This window comes from Ambystoma mexicanum, chromosome 4q (genome assembly GCF_040938575.1).
Source record: "Ambystoma mexicanum isolate Mex_15411 chromosome 4q, UKY_AmexF1_1, whole genome shotgun sequence".
Taxonomy (NCBI): domain Eukaryota; kingdom Metazoa; phylum Chordata; class Amphibia; order Caudata; family Ambystomatidae; genus Ambystoma; species Ambystoma mexicanum.
In genome coordinates, this window is record NC_090928.1 from 880,593,930 (window position 1) to 880,615,386 (window position 21,457).

General features: G+C 41.9%; 1 long non-coding RNA gene across 2 annotated transcripts in view; it reads left to right on the forward strand.

Annotated features, from left to right (window-relative positions):
• The window catches only part of LOC138468053 (uncharacterized), a 146,141-nt gene that overhangs the window by 18,036 nt on the left and 106,648 nt on the right, over positions 1-21,457 (forward strand). Inside the window, exons 2-3 of one of the 2 annotated variants that reach the window (XR_011268190.1) lie at positions 11,874-11,989; positions 19,109-19,352. This is a non-coding gene — a long non-coding RNA (uncharacterized lncRNA). The remainder of the gene's footprint in view (positions 1-11,873; positions 11,990-19,108; positions 19,353-21,457) is intronic. The other variant, XR_011268191.1, reaches the window with a different exon arrangement.

A 21,457-nucleotide genomic window follows, 5' to 3' on the forward strand; every position in this document is an offset into this window, starting at 1 on the left:
AGCAGGGTCAGATGGAACATTGTTCTGGGCCCCTGCCTGACCACCATTCAACTGGGCCGGGTTGAGGGGTCCCTTTCCATTTTTCTTGTTGGCAGGAGGGTTACTTTTAGGCCTCCCCATGTCCAGATCTACTGGAGGGGTACTTACTACCTCTTTCCCCTTTGCAGCAGCAGGGGTGTTAGATGGTTTGGGGGCTTTGGTGGTATGTTTACTCTCAGCAGGCTTCATTCAGACCTCATAAATCCTTGTGGCCTGTTCAATCAACCACTCCAGGGCCCTATGCTCTTGAAAGTCAGGCACCAACTGAGCCATTATGTGCTAGGGGAGAGCATGGAAATTTGTAGTTATGAACTCCCTACTATTGGTGTTCACCCACCAGAAAGTCTGAGCAAATGCCCGCTGCACAAACTTCTACACAAACATACAAGGCACCCAATCTTCCCCACACTGCAAGTTATATGCAGCCTTCTAGGCCTCTTGTGCGAGCTGGTGGGCAGAAAAATGTTTCAATATGGCCTCCTTATAGGTGGACTATTTATGAGGACTAGGTCCGCCAGTCCATTCACCTTCTGACTTAGATCTGCTAGTGGTACTCCCTCACCTGTCTTCTTGGCCCTGCCTATCTCTATGAGACTGGGAATATCTCCCAGAACCACAGGGTCTGGACTCATCTTGCCGGACCAAAGTGAACTCTCAGGGTCACTCTCCCTGGAGTTCCTTTCAGGGTTAGGATAGAACCCAGTTTCCTCATATCTCCTACCAGGGAGTCTGGGGAATTCCCCCCTTCCCCTGAATATACAGAGGTTTTTGAATTCCCTTCCTAGGTTAAGGGTCTGGCTTTTCTCTGCCAGCGAAGCGGGCAAGGTGGTCTCTTTGTAGTCGCATTGTCAGCCAATCTAACTCCCTGTCACAACCTCTAACCTTATAGCACCTGTCCCCACCAACCCGGTAACCCATTCACACATATGTGCTCCAGGACTCTCCCATTGGTTTCATAAAGCATCACAACATTCCCACAGCACAGCATGTGGAATCTGGAGGGAACCCAGCTGGACCCAGTCATGGCGCTCCTGGCACCAGCTGCATCATTCAGCACTGAGCTAGTCACCCAACATGGAGGGGAATCAGCCCTGAACTAAATCATGGACATCAATCTAGTCTCTGGGTGTGGCTGACTATTTAAGCCACACCCAGGCATGCTTCCACGCTTTGCGTTAGACTGCCCCAAGGCAGCGGACCGCTCACTGTGCTCCGGAAGTTTCAATATCATTGTCGTAGCAGTCACAGTGTCACTGCTTTACTGCTGAGCACCTCCAGCTTCTTACGTGGCTCAGCTCACCTGTTTCCAGTTCCCGCGACGTCTCTGGGCTGCTCCTCTGTCATCCCGCGCTCGCCTGCTTCCAATCTTCGGGTCCGTGATGTCTCAGGGCTCCTCCGCCAGCATACCGCGGCTCGCCGGCTACCAGTCTTCAGCTCCATACACAAACTCCTCTCTGCTCCGGAATCCTGCAAGAAAGCATTAACACGAGTTAAGCCAGAACATTACCAGGTAACGCCTGAAAGGATCAGATGCTTAAAGGGACATACAGCGCAACCTACATTAAGCAAGAAGGCAGAGCTGAATACCGATAGTACAGTAAGAGCTTGCTAGCACAAATCCAGTGCAATGACTGCAATAAGCAAGAGAATAAGGCAAGCAAGATGAAAGGCATACCGAATTAATAGGCAAAAGAAGTCTACAAAGAAAGCAAGCAGGAAGGAAAGGCATGTGCATATTGAACTAATAACGCGCTGAAATAGTGCAGCAAGCAGTCATCCAATGCCACAGCAGGCCTGGACGTGAATTTAACATCAGTGAAGCAACCGATGATACTGGACTATTGCGCCCCTGCTGAGGAATGAAAGCAGGACGGAGAGTCTACCTCCTATTTACACAAGGTGAGCACATTCACAGGTGGGAGGTTCACAGGAAGTGGGGGAGGGGTGTAGATACCTACCAGTTCCCTAGTATTCACAGTTGCCTTGTATTCTTAACCCCCATCCCAGACGCAGTCATCTTTGAGGAGGCAGTCAGGAGGTTAGCACCGCACGGAGGTTCCAGGCGCTCCCGCAGAGCTAAGGTGAGCGTAACACTCCCTGACTTTTTCATCATACGAGTCTTCATGGTCTGAAGTACGTACAATATTATTCCTTACTTCCCAGGACACACTGGTCTGGCTACTTTCCCTTCTGTGTGGTAGAGATGAATACTCATCAATATCAGACAGGGACTGTCCTTCCTGATCAGTTGGGCTAGGCCTGGGAAAGTCTAACTGCTTCATGTCACCCTGTTCTTGATAGGTGGCATGCATGATGCTGGTACCCCTTCGTGCATGAGAGTTTGTAAATGACTGGTATGAGGCTCCTGTTGTTGACCACACCTCAGCTTGATCAGTGGGCCTTATAGTGAAACTACTCTTATTTTCATATGCATTCCACAGGGTCTCCAAATGACGCCCTGACAAAGGCGTCCTATACTACTATTTTGCTGCTGAAACGCGACCTCGACGGGGTCACATGTGCGGTCCTACTGCTGGCGATCTCTGCAAATCATCGGACAGTTTTTCCTCTGTCATGTGTGTGCCCCATTCTGCATTGGCAGACCCTGTCTGACATACACCTCTCAAGCCGAGGAAACCAGTATTTCAACATAGTCAAATTAGGAAAGTGCACCACCTGCACCACCTATATCCAAAAATTAGAACATTAAGTGCTCTTTTCAGCTAGAAATTGAGATCAAAATGTTTTTGTCGAATAGCAGTACCTAAGATACGATCTTTTTGAATCAAATGAATGGAAATTGAACTTTGTAAGAAAAGAGTGCATTTTTTAAGTATATCTCCCTATTTGACTTTTTCCTCTCTGACGTTCACACCTGTTTCAGCATAGGACTTTCTGCACCTTTTCTCACAAATGTATCTATCCACTCTACCTGCACCTGTGGATGACTGCAACAGAGCTATTGCTGCATATGTACATACACAACACTAGATATGAATTTGTTGAGCTTTGATTTTCTGAAGTGCACTGTATCATTTTGAGATACAAATTATTAGTATCACAATACATCTATGTTTCTTGCACACCTACTACTGATCTGTGTGATTTTTGTCTGGTACAACATACATTGTTCGCTTTGATTGAATCAGTATTAAAATCATTGGTTGATACAATAAGGTTTTGAATTAGTAACCATCAGGTATCAACCTGAGGCAGCAGTTTTTATTTTCCTGTTCAAGCCTGTATAAACTGCCCATTCTATTGCCCGTACAACCAGGCACCCGAACCCTTATGTTTTAGGTTGTAAATGAATGGAATGAGGCCCCTGTTGGAAAGCACACCTCACCTTGATCAGTGGGCCTTTTCCCATATCCTGATTGGTCAGGGTGACTCTGGGCCTGTTTATCATTCTCGATGTCCTTGTTTCCTTGGTGAGGCTCTCACACCTGTGTCTCTCTTTATTTATTAGCTGTTGGTAGTCAGAGAGGTTGCTTTTAATTCTCCCACTAAGAACTGATCAGTGTTAAGTACCCTGTTCTGAGCTTCTAACTAATCTTTTGTTTGCTGTACCTCACGCAGAAGTGATTCATTCTCCCTCTGGGAGCCTTGTATGCTGTGTGCATATTCAAGACACTTTTCATTCAGGAGACTAATCAGTTTCTCTTGCTCATCCCTACAATTTGCTGCCTCTGATAGTTCAGCTTCTATCTGTTGCACATGCCTTTCTAGCTCATTCCTTTCCTGTCTCATTCTGGTAATTTCCTGAGACCCTGACTGACTCTTTTCTACCTCGATTTCCAACTGATTTATAGGATGCTCTCATCCTGATTCAGGAAATCTTTTTCCTGAGCCAGCTGCGTCCTCTGTTGTTTCAGAGTACTTACCTGGTGATGTATCTCAACAAAGTCATTTTGGGAATCAACCCATTTGATAATGAATTGACTATTTTCAGTTTTCAATTGCATTATTTCTGATTGTAATGCGATAATGTCCTCCACAAAGACTCTATTATGAGAAGCCTGGTCAATTAGCTTGTCTTGGAGTGTGCTCGCATTTTCTGCACACTCATGCTGCAGTGTTTTTAGCTCAGCGTTGCGTTGTTGAAAAAGATCCTGGGCCTGGGCCTGTGACTGGTCTCCAGACTGATTCATCCTATTAGACTCAATATTTTTCCAACGCTCATCTACTAACAGCAAATGAAAATCTAACTGAGCAGTTAGCTGAGCCATTTGTATCTGTTCATCACAAGCAGTTGCGGTCATATAGAATGGCTCAGGTGCTTTGTGCAATATTCCAACTTCAAACCAAATATCATCCTTACTGAGGTAACCTCTCCTGCAGAATTCTGATTTGCTAGTTTCCTGCATCATCCTCAACCCATTCTCCTTTAAGAAATAATCTAGCTTATTGATACTCCCTGGCTTCACCAATCTGTACAGTAGTCATTTCCCCAATTGGCTTTTTGCACCTCACTAAAACCTTCTTTATGCAGGGTTAGAAATCACCATGTGCCTGCTTGATTTCCTCACACAAATACATTTGTACACACTCTTAATGATTCACCTATAGATCTCCCCGGAACTCAGAGGTGAAGTCCTTGCAGCACTTTAACAAATAAATATGACTTGACCTCCACCTTAATACTATTGCATCAAAATGTATAGTCTGTCACAGTGCATTTGTCCTGGGTCAGAAATAGGCAGCTAAATCCCTTACGAGCACACCCTCAACACAGAGAGTTTCTTCCCTCCTCACTCAAGGTGACATGCAACAAACTATTTAACAAACACCTTTCTTCAGCCCTACTTCTGATGCATATCCTGCCCCTTGGCTCACTGCCCCTGAGCTAGTAATAGAAATTAGCACAAAAATGTCAAACACCACTTTATCAATGGCAAAGCACAGTCAACTTCACTCAGCATAAATAAATCACAAACGTGAGTTAAGAACGCAATCTCAATTCTGCACTTTCTGCAAATTTCATTTCAAGAAATAATTACACTGATCAATAACGAAAGCAATTATCATTTCGTGTTGTGCGATTTTGATTTTTCTGCAGGCCTAAAAGGCTAGCAGTAGGATTTCAAAATTGGTACAAATACACATGGCAATTATGATTTCACCTACACCTTTGGTTTAAAATAAACACAGGGTGATTTGGCGGTTTGTTTTTCAGACCCGCCATACTTTGATCTGTGTTGGGGAAGTCAGACAGAAAAATTTGAATGATTTGGGGAATTTTGGATTTCAGACCACCCACCACTGAAACGCCTGCATTGGGGAAGCTGGTTGAAAAGGTTGGACTGATTTAAGAACAAAGACACCCCTCTCCCTTAAAGAAGTCAGGGTCAGCAGGACAAAAAGGTTCACCCAATTAAATGATAGGCTATAGTTTTCAGCGCACACTGGGTAGTGAGCTTTGTTAATTTCAAATTTTAACAAAACTCATCCCGTAGAGTTCTGCCAAATTGGGAATTAATTACATTAATATTTTTAGTTAAATAGGCTACAGATCTACACAGTTTTGCCCACTCCCGCTCCCACCCAGTATAAAGGGAAAGGATTCAAGGCATGCAGACTCCCCCACCTTTTGGTTTCCCAGAGCTCAGTTCTACTTACATCGAAAGCCTCTGTTTAAAGTTCAGAAAAGCCAGACGCATCTCAGGAAGCTCTGGAAAGATGGAGCAGGGGTCTGGTCACTCCACTCGCAAAGATGGTCTCCCGCTCTCCACTATACAACCCAGTTAGCTTTGGGGCATTCTTAGAAATAGACGGCTCCACCCAGATGCACTCTCAGCAATCTTCCTTCTCTCTCCTCTAAAACCCTCCTCTCAAACCCAGACTCCAAGTCAGGATTGGGTTATGGTTCTGGAGCAACATATGGCAATTTCCATTTGTAATTGCCATTTGTTCTCCTTTCAATTGTTTGGCAAAACATAGTAATGTATCACACAATTTAATACTTTTACAAGCAACTGGCATAATAATTATATTTTCTGATTCAGCTAATCATGGGCAATTAGATAAGCCAACCACCAAGTCTGTACCATGTAACACGGCCATGTGGCACCTTTCTACCATTTCCATAAAAAGGATAACAGTTATGAAAGTTATTACCCATACCGCTAATTTTATTCTCCACTCGCTCACCACTCTCACATTTGGAACATCTTCAGATCAGCCAGAAACCTAGTTTAACTGGCCATTACAGTTCTCTGAGACACAGGTGGATGCATTTTATATCTCCAATATCACCTGGAAATTACAATAAAAATGCTTCATAAATGAAATCTGTACAGCTTAAGGTTGCTGAGATGGAGGCCTAAATGTTAATTAATTCTGAATCTTCCTGCCTTCCGGCCATTTGTTTTCACTGGGTCAGCCTGTACCCAGAGTTTGTTTTTATCAGTCTCTTTGTGTTGGAAGCTTGCTCTTTGAAGTTGTTGCCCCCATTTTCAAACATGTTGGTCATGCTCCAGCCAAGGGGAACTTCTCTTGCAGTCAATGCCTATAGAGTCAGCTTGTCTGGAGAACACAGAATTTCGACACCTTTAGCAGGACACTTTATTGCAGTTGGGAATTAGATGGGAGATGTAACATCCAGACTGGGAGTGGGACATTCCCTTGTGAAGTTTCCCCCAGCCAGCAGAAGGGTTTGTGTTGGGCTAACATATTTCCATGAAAACAAAGTGGATTTTCAAAAGTCACTAGTGTTTTGTATGTGAAACGTAATATACCTTGCTTTGTGTCAACCATCACATCAAGTCTTTTCCATGCCATATTTCTGTTAGCAGTGATACATTTTCACATTTAAACTGCTTTATTTGCACACAACCATGCAAGCCATTTTTGTGTCACTGTTTAAAACTCCTGTTTTGCATGTGAAGGCGATCTTTGATTGCTCATTTTTTTGGAAATTAAAATGCTCCTTTTCCTTTGATAATGACATGTAGGCCCCTTTTCCAAATGGCTCTTCAATTATACTTGAAAAAACAAAGGCCAAGACATTTTTGTTTCAGTGTTTAAAACAGGGCTCAAGTCAAGGGTACACACGGGTGGATGGAGTCCACCCACTTTTTTTGGAGGGTGTACTCCATGCCACCCAGCTAAAATTATAAACATTGAATGTCCACTTTGAATTTATGAATTAAAGCTGACCTCAGGGATCAAACTGCAGTTATCAGGTTTGCAGGCTGGACACTTCAACACTGCACCATATAACCTAAGGAAAAATTACAAACAACTAAAGGTGACATGCCCCATTTTGGTACTGCAAGTACCAGGGAAAACATTTGTATTGGCTCTTGGAGTTTAACACATGCACACCTTTTAACGTTTTCAAAAACACTATTAGAAGAAAATATCCTCTGTTGGTTTTGTGTGTGTGTTGATTTTCTGAAAGGCAAATGCCATTCGTCCTGCGCAATTTGGGTGGTTATGGAAAGCCAATTTAATTACATGTGCACATTTTACCTTGGTATGCTAATTTCTGGGGATGTCACATCCTATTGCGTTTGTAGATGAGTCCACCCACTTTAATTATTCAGACTTGACCTCTGGTTTAAAATCCTGCTGTTCATGTGAAAGGGACTTCTGTTTGGGCCCTTTGAATGCACTCCTCACTGGTAAGTATAAGAGTCAATCATGGTAAAATGAAATGAAATGAAATTATATTTTATTTATTTCACACTTGTACACAAGTGGTTTCAAAAGTCCTCTGCTGAAAGATCAGGTAACATCTATCTATCTATCTATCTATCTATCTATCTATCTATCTATCTATCTATCTATCTATCTATCTATCTATCTATCTATCTATCTATCTATCTTTCTATTTTACTTTAACAATATGCTAAATGTTCTGTGTGTGTGTTGTTAGTATTTTTATTTGTGCTGCATATGTTTATTTGGGCTTTGTAGTTCTGCATTTTGGCTAACACAAACGTGTAACAGCTCTGGAAATTGTCCCAGGGTTGGACCAATTGAAATGCCCCATTGACTATATATCCTAGGTCTATATTACATCACAAACAGAAAAATCCTCTATGTCTGTAGTTCACATATTTGCTGATCGATGGCATTTTATATTGAAATATCTATTATTGAAAGAAGCATTGATGCTTCTATTTCTTTAATTAGTTTATGAAGAAATAATACAGTTCTCAAAGTACAATTCTTGATTTAAAAAAACACATAACCACTAATCTCGGTTACCCAATGTACAAACTAAACCTAAAAACAATACTTAAAATATATTTCACATATATAATGAAAAGTGAAAAGAAAAGACATTCACATCTTTTTCAAAACATATAATAATGTTAAAAAGTGAAAAGTGTAAAAGAAAGCTTGTCTCTGATACTATATATTTTCACATCATTGTTCATACCCAAGTAATGATGCTTTACTATCTTTTTTAAAATAAAGTTATTTCTGAAATGGTCTGACATGTTTAAATGCCTGTGCTGGTGGAGCGTATTACGTGAAAGGGGTGATATTGTAAATACACTAATTTAAGGTTGGTTTAAACAATTCAGGTTGAATCAGTCAGCTCCCTCATAACCTGATACCAATTAAAGGACTGGAAGCATCAAGGCTGGTTTGAAGATTGGATATTTCAAGATAGAATGCCATTGATGAGTGGATAGGTGTTACAGACAACCAGAGGTTCTGGGTTTGTGACATCTTTATTTCCTGCGGTTCACTCACGTCTCATCATCCAGGGGGATTTTTTGATAGTATTTGTTGTGATCAATAATACCTCTGGAAAAATGATTTAAAAGGATTAAAATCACATTAAATAAACATCAAACATAATAATAAGTAGTGTGCTTATGTGTGCTTATGTGAACCATTTAATATGGTCATTAATATGGTCATTAACCTAGTAATGGGTTCATATTGCCATGTATAATATCCAACATAAGCTCAAAAGGAACCCAATGTATGGCCAATTCAATGCCACATGTCTCTGAGAGAATAGCATCCCCCATTCTGAAATGGCCTACCTTCCCTGGCAAATACCATACTGTTAAAGGGAGAGTAGGCATGCAGTAAAGTTGGACATTGGAGCAAAATAGAGAGGAACTATTTTTAGTGAGCTTTTAAAACCAATGACATTGATGGCCCTGAGACACTCATACGTAGTTGTAATGAGGAAATCTCAGAAATGCTTGCTAAACATGCCCCGATGAAAGATAAAACCGTTAGAGATCTACATAACTGCCACAAATGGTTCTCTCCAGCCTTGGCGGAGCCCAGGACCAGTAAAAGACAGGCCAAACATATTTGGCACAAGGATAACCCCACAAAAAATCCAAAGAGAAGTAGTATAAGATCAAGATCATTGAGGCAAAGAAAACCTTTTATAATGACCAAATTAGCTTGGCTGGAGACCAGACGAAAGAACTCTTTCGTCTCTTTAGATCATGGGAGAAACCCTCTGTTTCTAGCCCTTCTATTAAACCTACAGCCAATGACTGTACAAATGATTGAATGCACAAGACAAAATTAAGAAGGAAGCCTTGGCATCCCCATTACCAATCTCGATAACCAACCAAACCTTGACTGAGACACCAGAAACCTGCGTTAATCCACTAGAAATGTTTTTAAATCAAACATCTGAAACTGTAACCTTACAGATGTGCCCACAGGATTTAGATGTAAGGAATCACTATAGCTGAAATGTTAAACACACTGAAAACTCTGCACCCTACCAACTGTCCGGGAGAATTGCTCCCATCAAAATACATTTTGGAACATAAGGAACTGTTCGCTCCTTTCCTCTGTAGATTTGCGAATTCCTCTTTTCGGACTAGTGTTATTCCCCAGTCAATAAAAAATGTAGTAGTTACTCCATTGCTAAAAAAAAGTCGGACTAGAACCCACCGATACAGCGAACCTAAGACCCATTACCAACACCTTATTTTTTCTTAAATTCATTGATAAAGTAGCCACTACTCAGTTACAGTCTAATATACAGACTGCCGGTATTTTACATGTGAAACAGTCGGGGTTCAGAAGTTATTATGGCACGGAGAGTGCACTCCTGGACCTACAGACACACATGCTCTCTAAGCTGGAGCATAGAAATTCGGGGCTGCTGATGCTGTTAGATTTATCAGCAGCCTTTGACTTGCTAGATCATAAAATACTACTTGATCGGATGCAAACTGTTGGTGGCCTATCTATGGATGCTATCACTTGGTTGAGATCCTTTCTTGAGGGCCGCCAGTCACGAGTGCACTGGGGTGACAGTGCTTCCAAGTCACAAACCATAACGTGTGGAGTGCCCCAGGGAGCATGTTTCTCCCCCTTGCTGGTTAATATTTCCATTGTCCCCTCTGCAGTGACCTAGATTTACTACAGATATTGTTTTGTAACTATGCTGATGATTTCCAGTTGGTCCTTGATATTACTGGTGATCATGAGAAAGACCAACGTATGCTGGACACAGTGTATCATATCATAAAATGCTGGATGTCTACAAACTGGCTCTGTTTAAATGCAACTAAGACCAAACTTATGCTATTTGGCCCTCGGCAGGCTCAAACCAACCTAGGTCAGGAGTACACTAATTTTATTATAGATGGCAGCCAAATAAATGTAGTACAAAAGGAAAGACCCTAGGCACATATATGGATAATAGCCTAGACTGTGAAGCCCATGTAGCAGCCATTACCACCAGTACCTTTACCATCTTAAAGTACTCAGGCAAGTAGCACCATTGGTCTGAATCGAAAATCACACTAAACCTGTGAGAGCGGTTATCCTCCCACGTGTGGATTATTGTAATACACTTCTAGGAGGTGCAAACAAGGCCGATGTTCAACAACTACAGGAAATCCAGAATGCAGCCACACGCATCATCTTTTAGATGAAGTGCTTGGAGCCAACTACTGCAGAAAGGAAAAAGCTACATGGGCTCCCAGTAGGAGCTATAATCCAGTTTAAATTATTAACCATATGCCATAAGTGAATTTTTGGTAATGCACCAGCTTATTTGAAAGACAAAGTTAATACCTATCAGCCTAAAAGAAACTTGAGATCAGCAGAAGGCTCCTTAATGGTATTGCACCAGGTAAAACGAGCCCGTGGCTTTGGTCGGCCTTTTTGCATTCAAGGAGCCAAGGCATGGAATGCTCTACCCCTACTGCTGCGTAAAACAGATAACCATCTTGCTTTTTGGAAGCAGCTGAAAACGTATCTTTTCAATTAGAATAAATACTGTAAGCAGCTCTCCTGTCACCTATCTGTCTCTCAGCCCCTGGATGCCCACAGGCTTTGGAGCGGTATAAGTATAGTAACATAAAATTAAGACAATTCGTATTAGTACTCACGATATGTGCCTCGGCCAACTGAGTCTCTTAGAACACTGTCAATAATGGGTGCCATTTTTCCATTCTTCTAAGCAACTGGAGGACCCGGCTTTCATCTCGGTTCCGCGCTTCCTCACCGGTGTTTCACTCCATTACCGGTGGTGCCTCTTGCTTTGCAGTCTGGTCCTGATCATCTCTTCATCCTCTGTTGGTCCAGTTAGCAAATGGAAAGGGTACTAAAGGAGCATCTTCCACGCCGATGGAAAGCCCTTGCCATTTTCATGGTGGCCATGCTTGAACTCTTTTTTTACTCTTTGAACATTTTTCACACACTGATACTATTATAACATTGAAAAGGGGTATGGGTGTATATGCAGTATTTTGAATACTCGCCTCACGTTTTGGACTGTCTGATGTCCTTGCAATGACACTGCAGGATTTTATGGCTGTTTGACTAACCTTTACATCACTTACCTTTCCATAAACCCTTCATTCCAATCCCCTGCCTTCTTTTAGGTTTGTTATCATGCTCTGGACATTCCAGGATGGAGAAGACCCTGTTCAGCCCCTCATGCATCATTCATGTGCTCGGCAGGGAGAAGAATGGCCACTTATCCAACCATGATGATTCGGTAAGATGTTCTCAATGTCTCCTGGTGCTCATGGCCACTGCTCCTTCAGTTCACCTTGGGCTTCCTTTTCATCCATCCAGATGTGCTACCATAAGTTATCTGGCCAGTTAAATGCAGCAGAAACAGATATGGATCATACACCCCAGAGTTAACATTTTCCTTCAGCAGTAATAACTTTACATAGAGGTGACCCCCATCTGGACAGCCTTCCCTCACAAGACTAGAAATAAATCATGAACCCTTGACTCATGCCTTGACTCAGTGACATTCAAGTGGATAGCTTGGAACAAGTTGCAATTGCGTTATAGACCATTCATGCAATCTATGTCATCATACCCAAGCATTATGGCCCTTTCCCTGTTAATAGTACTCCCTGTAACAGCCTGCCGGTGTCTTGCCTGTATTGTTCCTGGTTTCTGTTCCACTATTTCCCTAATATCCACTGGTGAACCTAATCATTACCCATCCTACTGTTGGTTAAGTGCTTCTGGGAGAAACACCTCGATGAAATAGAATAAACACAAAACATGCAATTTCAGGCACAGGCACACAACAACTAATATAGACTCATATTATTTTTTAATATTCAGACTGTAATACACAATAGAGTGGAAAAACAGTCATGATTGGCTAGAGCTAATGGTTACTCCTTAACAGGGCCCTTAAACCTTGTGTAATCACAAAATTTCCCATAGACCAAGAACTGCGATAAAGCAACTACTACGGTCCATGGCATGTTTAGTTTGGTTGTGGTAAGCAAAACATTGACAATGAAGTAAAGGTGGCATGTTCAAATCCCCCCACCCCAAAAGACCGGCCCCAAATGAGTTAATTGTGCTTTTCTTAATCCAAAAACCAGCAAATACATGCCCTTGTGGCGATTGGTGGCAAGCCCTCGCTGGATGTCTGGGTGGCCCGATAGGGAGAGTGGGACCAGTGTGGGTAGCAAAGAACTTCCAGCTCCATGGGGCGTGATGTCATCACCTGCCGATGCACCAGAAGTTGGGGTTTTGCAGGCTGTGGGGGCAGGCAACATGGCATGAAACTAGGCTTAAAAGGCGCAGTGACATTGCACTGACTGCATCGCCTTTTCTGCCACCCCGTCAATCTGGGCCCGTGGATGACCTGCCTGCACAAGTTACTGGCCCTGCCCTTTGGTTGACAATAGCGGGGTGGGTTCTGTGGAAAATGAGCACTCCAACAGGATTCCTTTGTTAGCAGAATTTAGCCCTACAGTGATTGTGGCCGCCTGGTGAAGTTGTTACACCGGCATTCACCGAAGGGTTCTGAGTTGGTAGAGGCCACAGGGGCAGAAGGATTGGGATCGGGAGACAGTTCAGGTTTATGGTTGACTGTCTCCTGGTATCACTCCTCGGAGCCTGGAGAACACACTCTGCCATGCCAAATTATGTTTGAAGGATTCAAATTAATATGTATTTAAGTGTAATGACTAATTTTTGTGATGTGAAAGGTTATCCTAATTACCTCTTGTATTTTTAAATTAAATGCGGCCAAGTTATCTCAAAGGAAGGATGGTCTTGTGTTTTCTTGTTGGTCTTTTCACCCTTCATAGCACATTGTTGCATCATGCCCACTGCAAATATGGTATTATTTAGTGTGGGAATGTATGCCCATACAATCACTGGAAAATATTTATTTTCTTTTTGCATTTATTTACACTGCACATAACCCATAGGTGTCTAGGCGCTAGTTTAAATAACGCGCTTGATTTTTGTTTCGTTTTTTTTGTTTTTTTCCAAGCGCGGATCCAGGATTCGAACCTGAATTTGCTCAGCATGGTGTTGCTTCCAAGACCGACACGTTGCCACAGAGCTATCCTCTTGTCCCTTTGTGGTTAAAGTATTTTTCTACTTATTGTACATGTGTGCGCGATAGCATTAAAATAGCAAGGAGTCCCTCTACATTCAGCATATGCAGAGCTGCTTGTTCAAGAACTAAAACACAAACTTTAAAAAAATATATTCCAGTCTGAGCGGTCCTGCTGGAGCTGACAAAGGAACATCTTTTTCATCTAAATCTCCTCAAAATATTCAAGGGACCTTCAACCTCCAAAAATGTGGTGGGTTGCATTTTCCTCATACTGATTGGCAGAAGACTAAAGCAGAGAAAAAATTATTCAGACAGTCATCACCAAACAAATGATGCAATAATAAAAAATAAAAACTTTGAATGATTAGACTTTGTGGCATACAATATTTGAGGCAACATTTAAAAAGTGGTGCTGTTTGGATAGAGGGGTAGCCAACTGAATAAATAGGGGAGGTTCCGGGTATCAAAAGCCTGAGACACAAATGCAAATATCTGCTTCTGCCCCTTTTTCTCTGACTAGAAGGGGTGTATGTCTGTGAGCACAGAACCATAAGACCTCTTCAGAGTGACAAGGACCTTCATTCATATTGTGTGGACACAATTAAAGTCAAGGCTAAAACATTCAGGTACATTAAAAAGGCCACTGTGAACAATAAATCACGCATTGGCCAATGAAAGCACACATATGCCACGGATTCAAGCAAGACAATCCCAGGAAGGACGACAAACCACTACAATGTGCTGCTATTGTACAATCCACATTGTAATCTATACAGCAACACATCCGCTGCATGATGGTGGCATGTCCGCTGGGCAGGAAATTACAGAGGAGGAAGAAATCATGAGCAAGCCCAACTATGCCATGTCCCCCTGAACACCCCAAATTCAATCGTGATTTCTGAGTTAAATTATTTTAGATTGGGGCACGCCGAACCGGGCAGTCTACAGGCTGCGGGAGCATACATGCTTGAATCTATACATTGAACAGGTTTCAAATTAATTTGAACTAATGGGACCACCACGTTTAAGAAATAGCTGATCAAAGAATTGTAGGAGAAACTAAAATAATATAAAGCAGAAACCATTTTCATAAGAAAGTAATCTAAGCATCTCAAGATGTGGGAACATCTTGTTAAAAATAAAAAAGATAGCACACAGAGGAGAGTTTATCACAACATAGCAAATATGTTTTGTTTCATGGCCCTGAAGAAGCACATTTTGCATGCGACAAAACAGAGGAAGTGTGAAACACTTGTAGGACGTGTGCAATTGACAAAAATGTATTGTTCCTTAGTGTTGTAACCAGAAGCTGTCTCATATCCGAGTGGAAGAAAAACATATATATGTATTAAATAGTTGAAATAAATAAAATGTTCAATGTGGGTCGCTGATGTGCACATATAACCAATTAAATAACATACATGAAAAGAATATCATTTTCAAATCTGATTTGTTGGCGAAAACATTAAGTTAATTTAATAACATCACGTGTACCATCTCTAAAATATTAAAGCATTGTTATTATAATCTTGGCAGGCGTGTTGTTTATCTGGATTGACGGTACTACTGCATTTGATTGAATTCATTTCATAATACTACTAAACAACAACGATATTTGGCACACTATTAGGGCGTGATTCACAAATCGTTTTTCAATGGAATTGTGGATCAGGAAATGTCTCTCTACATATAAGACACTGTTACTTTCATTACTCCAGAAAAGTTTGCAAATGAGTCCTATTTTAAGGAATGATAATAATGTACATTTCATTGGGGACTTTCCTACAGCTGAAAACTCATTAACCATGCTCATGGGCAGCGACAATAATGTGTATTGCCCACCCAATTGAACAAGAGTGTTACTGCCATCGCTACCATGTGCAATACAAACCTGTAAAGAACACATGGCCAGAACCTTCAGCTACCACAGGAAATGCCCAGGCTATTTCGCCATCCTCGGCCAGTTAAAAAAAATCACAAAGGCATACATCCCAACCTTAAGAGTTCCTTTGGAGCCAGTTCTAAATAAGCCAAAGTCATCCCCACAGGAGGCCATACAAAGTTCCCCTGTCCCTAGCTTTAGTGGCAATAAAGGAATTAATGTCATTGGTGCAGTCAATGCTTCCCGAGATGTTGGGTGTTGGGAAACGTGTTCTCTTTTGGGCACTTAAAAGGATTTCAGTTCAGTCTGGCACACGTGTGTTACCTCTAAAGATCATACATCTGCAGGTAGTGAAGTGCACTTCACAAACAATGGGGTTATAGCATCCTGAGTTGTGTTTCACCTTGGTGTAAAGAAGGGAGGTGTGCAACATCCTGACTGACTGCACTTAGTATATATTTAAAGGTGCATTGGAATGGAAAATCTGGGAGGCCCCACATTCAAGTGAAGTGCGTTGGTCAGGACCTCAGGTCAGGGGCTGCAACTGAATAGATGTAACCTGTGCTCTCCTGCCTAACTTCTCATTTTATCTCTGTAACATGAATAAAGACGTTTCTCTTTATACCTACTGTGTATCCTGGTGTGCCTGCTCCTTGTATCATCTACCTGAAGTCCTAGGATGCATCTTTCAATATTTCAGGGGTATATATCTTTTTTAATGCACACACATGAAATGGATTAAGAAAAGCACAATTAACTCATTTGGGGCCGTTCGGCTGATGGGCGAGCTGGCAAAATATCTCACTGTTTCTGACATGTGAAAATGCTCTGACAAGCCCGAAAATATACTGGTGAACCAGTGTTGACCACTAAGTAAATAAAACTTTTTTTCAGGAACTGAACATAGAAAGTACGGATTTGACAATAAAGATATGTTCACCGGCTCAGAGATACCAAAACGTGTTCAACAATCTATTCACATATATCCTAAACATATATCCGAAACATAAATCAAACACATCAAATTGTGAACCACAACTCAGGATGTTCCAACCCCATTGTTTGTGAAGTGCACATCACTACCTGCAGATGTATGATCCTTAGAGCTAACCCACGTGCGCAAGACTCGACTGAAATCCTTTTAAATGCCACATCAAATGGCACTGGCATCATGTTCCTAAAAAACAAAGGCCATATAGGTAATTAAGGCATCATATAAGAGGTAGGTCTGACTGCTTGTGAAATATGGGGCTATTCATCTGGTAACTTTCATGAAACCAGTGAAAGACTTGGTTCATATCTGCAAATCTTATCAAATACATCAATGCCCCACCTGCTTTCCAAACATTGGTGGTGCTCTCCGTGTACCACCAATCTAAAAGGAATTTAGACTTTTGGTCATCACTAGGGCTGGGTGAACTAGTTTGAGCAAAGGTCAGACCACCAGAGTTTCGGGTGGTTCTAGTCCTGTGTAGAAAAGCTGCTGATGGAAAGGAAGAAACTCTGGTATTTGTGAACACTTTTAGTCACCTTTCAAATCAGATCAAGAAAATCATCCATAAGAAATGGAAGATAATGGAGAAAGGAAAACACTGACTGAAATGACCCCTTATAGTTTACAAAAGAAGCAAATATTTCAGAGATCAAGTGACACGAAACAATATTGTCCCTAAAATGAATAAACAACAAACTATTACTGAAAGCTGCGGCATGGCGCGCACCATAGGACACACACCCTCTGGTCATTGTACTAGTTGCAGTCAAACAAGTAGGAGCGTGGAAAAAAATCTAGGTCTACCAAGGATGTGGAAACAACAAACTTTGACAAATTGAAATTTGAGAATGGTAGTCTATGCCATATTGTGTCCATGCTGGAAACTATACGTCGAAAACATTGAGAGAAACATTAAAACAAGGATAACAACATAAAAGTTGTATTAAAAACAGACTACACACAGCACCTGTAGTAAGCCACTTCATTGAATTCATACATAAAGCCGATGAACTGAAGTGGACTATAGTCTATCAAGTAAAACAGGAGGAGAGGTGAACATGGACAAAAGAAAATTGTTATGAAAAGAAAAATAACTTATCTTTCTAACAAAAAGTGCAGTCACAGGTTTGATTGAATGTACAGAGGAATAAACATGCTAAAGAGAATCATAAAGGGAAATGAAGCTCAGTAGTAGAGACAAACCCTTAATTATGAGCTGTAAGAACAATATATAAAATAAGTTCTTTCTATCCTTTTGGGTGTGGTACAATTGTTCACACATGATAATAACAGCGTAACACAGTCAAGAGCCTCTGTATAATTGAGAAACTGGCCTGTTAGGAAAAAGGTGACACAATACAGATATGTTAGAGTGGGTTCGCAGTCCACAAGATATAGGATGGACAGGTTGAAATGTGTTTCCTACCTACCTTCAATTTGAATACAACAATACAGTACAGCAATATACGTCCATGAACAAAGGAATGAAGATGTGGACTAGGATAAGATAAAAAAACAGTCTCTATCGAAATGCCATATTTACAGACAGATAAAGTACAGTAGCTCTGTGTTATCCTGTACTCATAGCAACATGCATAAGCTTGAAACGCGAGTAAATTAGAAGAAAGCACCTAGAATACAAAGTGTTTGAAATGTGGTAACCAAGACAACCATTTGATCTAATGAGGACCTGTAGTACCACGATCAAGGAGTGAAGGGTGTATAGTGGATTCAAACGATAAGAAGGGAGAAAGCGAATGCGTGTTGACCGGATAATTAAAACAAAGAGTTCTTAGTAAGAAGTAGAATGCTTTACGTAGATATAAATGAAAACACGGAAATTCATTGTTTTATCTTGGCACATAGAGCATGGCTTGAGACCGAACCCAATCAGACGACATGAAAAGGAATGCCGGGACTGGTTGCATAGTAACTAAGGCAGAATACGAAAGCACACGGCCACATCCTGTGAGTGTCTAAACAACTAGGACAATAGGTCACCCCCTTGCGTGCTACACACAACCAGGCTGCACCAAAGATTTAGAAAATAAATAAAAACAAGGGTGGACCTCCAGTGAGGAATTTCTCTTCTACTTCTTGAAGATTGACAAACAGGACCACTATAAGAGGATCCGTCCAAGCATGGGCCAAACTACCAATAATAGTGGTACTGGGAATTCCTACATAAACAAGAGAGACATCGTTGTATAATAACAATACAGCTTCAGAATCTGGGCCATAAAAAAGATACCTATAGTAGGTAAATTGTATAGTTCCCATCCTAGAAAAACCTTTGAAATGAAAATGAGAAAATACCTTCCCAAGAACCATTTGATGCTTGAGATAAGACAGTAATAATTATTTGTCATAAAAGAGCGTTTAATCTAAACCGTGTTTATGTGTTATTCTTTAGGGAACAACTGTTGTCTTAATCCACGAAGAAGAAGTGGAATACATTTGTTCAAAAACAACAAAAGAACTTTGAAGGAACGCTTCCGGTCTGTGTTATCCAGAAACGTATGAAGCCATCCAGAGACGTCTTTATGGAAGGGCAAACGGGGCACTTGCCCTGGGCCCCCACCTTAGAGGGGAGCCCCACAAGGCTGCCTGAGCCAAAGAAGTCATTTTCCATTGTTCACCAGGCTTAAATAGCACAGGTCAGGATATTCTATGGCTTGCTGCTGTGGCTTTAAACCTACTGCCTGTCTGTTGTTGACACGTACATTCTGCTTCAGTCAATTCATCCTGTAATGCTTTCTGTGAACACTGTGGCACACATAGTTTGTGCCTAAACTATGGCTCTTTTTGATTGCTGAGAGGTATTGTGATGAGGGTGGGGGGGTATACGACCAGATATTGTGGACCCCTTAATTAATTTGGTTCGGTGGCAGGGGGGCCCAAAAGAGGTCTGTGCCACGGGCCTTAAAAGTGAGTAAGATGGCCCTGCACCCAGAGCTAAATAATGAGGGCCACGAGAGGAAAGGAGACTGGTAATACTATCCCCCACCCCAATTCTCCTCCTTCATTTCGAAAGACACCTGGCTGTCCCCTGCCCCCATGTTAATGTTAATGTTAATGTTAAAGGTCATTTGTAACGCGCACTATCACCACCGGAGTGGTCCCCTGGCGCTCTGGCGGCTCTGAAAGAGGGAGGGAGGGGTGGGTTAGTGGGTGGAGGCTGGAAAAGTGCAAGATTGCAGTGATGTGCTGTTGGCAGCCTCAGCCCGGTGGTTCCGTCGGCTGGGCCTGGGGTGTATGCGGCCGGTAGTCGTCGTGTGCTGATGTGCGAGTCTATGTGTGTTTTTGTTTTGTTGTTGCAGTGTAGTGAAGTTCGTGCGGTTTGCTGTGCTGGAGGTTTGTGGTTGTGTTTGGTTTGGAGTTTGAGAGGTGTATGCAGAGAAGGAAGTTGTTAGTGGTATTGGTTAGTTGGCATCTCTATCCTGGATTGAGCCGGTTGGGCTCGTGTAATCTTACACGACGGGATGCTTGTACACCCAGTGCCTCAGGAGGTACGTGCTCGTTTTTTTTTTTTCTCTATTCGAGGCCATTTGAGGATTTAGCTGTTCCCTCCGCCCGCTCCCTTAATAACTTTGCATGCTCCTCACCCCCCCACATGACTAGCGCAGCTGCTAGTGTCCATACTTCCGTTTGTGTGGTGATTAGTTGTGTCTTGTCCGTTCCACAGCTCGTGGTACCTAGTTGTGGCTGTACGGGTGATGGGGGATGGTGAGGGTTGGCTGGAGTCGTTGCCTCCGTCTCCCTGGGTCTCGCAGGTGGACCCCTGTGTCAAGGTCCTTTTTGTTGAGTCATTTGTCTTATTGTTGTTTCGGTTTTAGTCTCTGGTTTTGAAGAGCCAGGTTTTTAGTAATTTTCTGAATTTGAGGTGATCTTTGGTGTTCCTTATTATTTTTGGGATGCTGTTCCAGGTTTTCGCGGCTAGGTGGTAGAAAGCGGTTCCTCCGAGTTTCTTCTTGATGTAAGGTTTTTGTTCCAGTCGGATTTCATTGGTTGAAATCATTCAAAGAAAATAATTTGTGATGTAAACATTCTTGTAATATTACACTGTGACGCCCTATGCATGCACGCAGATTGTATGATCTCTGAACTGTCTTGCTGACATTTTTCTTCTAAGGGTGAATGTTGACAGGTTTGGTGCACCAACTGTATGCTATGTCATGTATTACAGGCTTGTGTGCATCGACTGGCCATGCAATAACGCATGCATTCACGAGGATCATGATAACAACAGCAGTTTAAAGGGTGTAGCATGAGGCAATGCAACCAATACCTGCAACCTCCTGTCCCCCAACAGTCAGCTGTGAGAGTTAACCATAGACTGTGCTGCTTATATATCCTTGTATTAGTTATGGTGTATCGTCACAAAGGACTGTGCACGGTGTGTCAATTGCTGCCCGAACACGTCCCGGATAGAATAATAAAATGATTTTAAAAAACATAATTTTTGGATTTGTAAAGTGCGCTACAGCCCAAAGGCATCGAGGTGCTGTGGCATGAGATTGTCTTGGTTACAAGTAAGAAGGCTTGGTTTAGGGTTACATTGCCCAACAATAGGCATTTCTTAGCATATGTATAAGTATGCTAAGAAATGTGTTTCACAAGGAAGGCATAGCTCATAGTTTCAATGTACGTTTAGCCTAACAGTGAATAAGGTAGAATACGTACAGAGGTGGTTATACATTTAGAGTATCATACGGTCACAGTGAGGGTTTCATCACAGATAGTAGTAACGTACAGCATACAA